Consider the following 3,394-nt stretch of genomic DNA (forward strand, 5'->3'; position numbering starts at 1 on the left):
ATTTGAGTTGTCAGGAAAAATGTTATCCTATCAAGATGTTTTGAGTTAGTAAAGGAACATCAGAATCGCAATGATAAGCTCTCTGAAACTATGGAGCAATAATGCACAGATGAAGTATAGGCTTACCATAATTAAAAACATGACAGCCTATGTTCTCTGTAGTAATTGTCATTATGTCTTACCTTGAAATGTTGCATAAAATGTGCACTCAGAATAATTCTAGCATCCAAACAGCACACAGTTCACCTGCATTTTGATGAATGAGACAACTGCTCCTTAAATCTGAAAGTGTAATCGAATTCTGCTATTAGAACCACTACACGTTGCCTGAATGCAATCTTTCACCTGTGGCACACTCCTACTTGGTTGAGCAAACTAAAATATGCTCATGTTTTCTTTATAAATGGTACATATATTACCAATCCTCCAAGGGTATGCAAACTTTTGAGCACAACTGTACAGTACATAATGGAGGTAGTATATATTTGATATCAGAATATCTTGATTTTTGATTGCTGACTATAAAAGATCAGATTTGCCTGTGTAAACAGCTTGTGTGTGGTATGGTATGTGTGTGGTATGGTGGGGGTGGATAAAGACACTTGCAGTAGGGATGAATCATATGCAGACATTGTCTTCCTCTTTAGCCATAGTAGTGGGTCCTCACAGAGGAGGGGCCAGAGGAGGAGAGGTGGGCTGAGGTAGGGCGGGAATGGAGTGAAAGTAGGAGGGGGGCTCTGAAATCCACTGTCCTCTGCGCTCCGCGGACCAGGGGCATTGATCCGAGGAAAAACACTCAATCATGCCTCCTGCGTCTCTGCCTTCTGTAGGGCCAGCATAAAATCAGCCAATAAAGTCCTGAATAGTGGCACCTCAAGATTTCTTACACACACATGACTGTGTGAGCACATGGATACATATGTCTGCTAACAACCAGTGAATAAAGATTTGAGTGGTGGAAAGTCACTGCAAAAGAGCCTGCAGCGAAGCCTTGAAAAATGAATTCCTTATTTATTTCAACAGATAATTTAGATCTACCTTTCTTTCAATCCTAGTCTCTTTTATACACCCACAGAGGATTGGCATGTAAAACTTGCATTTCAGTCTTTATTTATTGCTATCTTATCAGTACATTGAGTGTCAAACCCCAGCATCAAAACCTGAGACATTTATTTAACTAATGCTGACAAACACAATTGAGAAAGACCATTAATGCATGTAGAGGGCAAATGAGGTATGGATAAACTCAATAAAATGTTAGAAGGTACAAACACATAAGTTGTCTTTATTCACTTTTACACAATCCTGTCATTCTTGAAGGGAGCATAATGTGCTATCACTAGTTGTCTAACTATTACCCAAACATTAGTACACACTCTTTTGGCCCTCTGGGTAACCACTGAACTGGAATAAAGCATTATTAACTGATACCTCACTATTAGGTAATTATTTTGTGTCCCCTTATAGCTGAAGGACATAACTGTCAAAACAGGAAGTATTTCCGCCTCATTTCCCCAGAAATCTCGGCTGTCACCGGCGTAGGGTCAGTTCACTCTTGAAGCCCCACATGTTGTCTGTGCACTTCAGAAGAAAAAAAAATCTTCATCAACCAGATGAGTTGACAAACGATTATTTTAATTATATACTAGAATTAATTAAATGAAATGTATCTGACCTAGCATACATAACGTGAGAATAGCCAGCTACTAGTCTAACCTCGTCTTGGTAATAATTTCCAATTACAGTACTACTAGCTGGGCTAGTAAACAAAGCAAACAGCACAAACAGACGTCTACAGGCTACAAGCTGTCGCAATGTATCTGATTTAGCGTACATAGGAAACGTGAGAATAGCCAGCTACTAGTCTAAACTCGCCCTGGTAATGTTTTCCGATTATAGTACTAGCTGGGCATGTACACACAGCAGCTCGCCACTTGACTTTATCCACAGAAAGTTAGCTAGTTAACCAAATTGTACAACTGTTTTTGCTTGGTAATTAGTTATAGGCTATTACAATCAACAGTATGAGGTCATTCTTGGCTGTTAACATTGTCCTTGCTAACAAGCTGACATTAGAAGCTGCGTAGTACTAGCAACATTTGCGAACAATGTCTGCTGGATAGATGTACAGTCAGTAACTATAGCCATGTCTGCTGTCTGTATAGCTAGCCACATTAACGCCAATAGGGCAATTACTAACAACGAGCGTTTTCGCTAACTTCACTTACAGAAGAATTGACACATCAGCTTTGAATGCATTTTGCTCCATGAGTTCCATCCATCGTGGATAGGCAGCTGCACAAATATCCACTCCGAACGGCGTCTATCTGCCTTTCTTTTACTAGATTTGCTTTCTTTTGATCCAAACCGTATTTTCTTAGGTACCGTTACATTCTGAACTTCTTCCAACAAAAAAAATACGTTAATTTGGCTAGCCCCAGCTCTTTGTTTGGTACGTCAAACGCATCACTTCCTGTGCGCAGAATAACATTTCCCGCCACTGCGAGAGCCAACCACTTTTTTCCTTAAGAGCAATACACCGTATACAGTGGTTTTTCAGATGCGGCCTGGGACCATCCGATATTGTAGGAATTAATCCACGGTCCAGATTAAAATAATTTGCTAATGAAAAAAAAACATAGGTATTTCAGCTTTAAGTAAAGTGATGGATTATCCTATATTAACAGTCATTATCTAATGACCCATTGGTAGCTCTAAACCATTAATAACTGATACATTACCATTAGTTAATAATTTTTCTGTCTTCCGGAGTAAAGTGATGAATTATCCAACTTTAACCATCACTAACTAATAACTCATTGGTAGCTATTAACCATTTAGAACTGATACCTCACCATTAGTTAATAATGAATGACGTAAAACTATCTTCATCTAGCCTACCTTATTAATAATGTATTCAAAAATGTGATTATCTTATGAATAGTTTATATTACCTAGCCTATTGTTCATGCAAACAACTAGCTACTTGAATGGATGTGCTGTAACTACATTAACAATTACATTACAAACTGTGTTCCTGCAAAAAATGACATGAGTTTATCCTGTGTCAACATGAACAAATGACTGTACACAATGTTAATACATTTGTAAATCATTAATGAAGTAAGGGTTATCATTATTAACTCTTTGTTTATGTCTTTGTTCATCATTCGTCCATGTTAACTAATGTATTCATTAATAGTAGTTTATGTACCCTTTTCGGAAAGTGTTACCAATATACTTTACATATGGTTGGTTTAAAGTACATAAATTATAGTCTGGGCATTGTCCACATGTCAAACTGTTAGTTGAGTGGATGTCCTCTACTCTGTTGTGTTTGTAACAATGAGGGGAGAGATTTGATAGTGAATCGTGATCATAGACTGATTCAGTA

At 37.9% G+C, this 3,394-nt stretch overlaps 1 long non-coding RNA gene across 1 annotated transcript; it reads right to left on the reverse strand.

The window, feature by feature from the left end:
- Nucleotides 1–1,269: 1,269 nt before the first annotated feature.
- LOC109616593 lies at nt 1,270–2,414 on the reverse strand. The gene is made up of 2 exons (XR_002197787.1): nt 2,229–2,414; nt 1,270–1,581 (listed from the first exon to the last, which is right to left on the reverse strand). It is a non-coding gene; the product is annotated as an uncharacterized LOC109616593 (long non-coding RNA).
- Nucleotides 2,415–3,394: the final 980 nt, after the last annotated feature.

This window comes from Esox lucius, chromosome 14 (genome assembly GCF_011004845.1).
Source record: "Esox lucius isolate fEsoLuc1 chromosome 14, fEsoLuc1.pri, whole genome shotgun sequence".
Classification (NCBI taxonomy): Eukaryota; Metazoa; Chordata; class Actinopteri; order Esociformes; family Esocidae; genus Esox; species Esox lucius.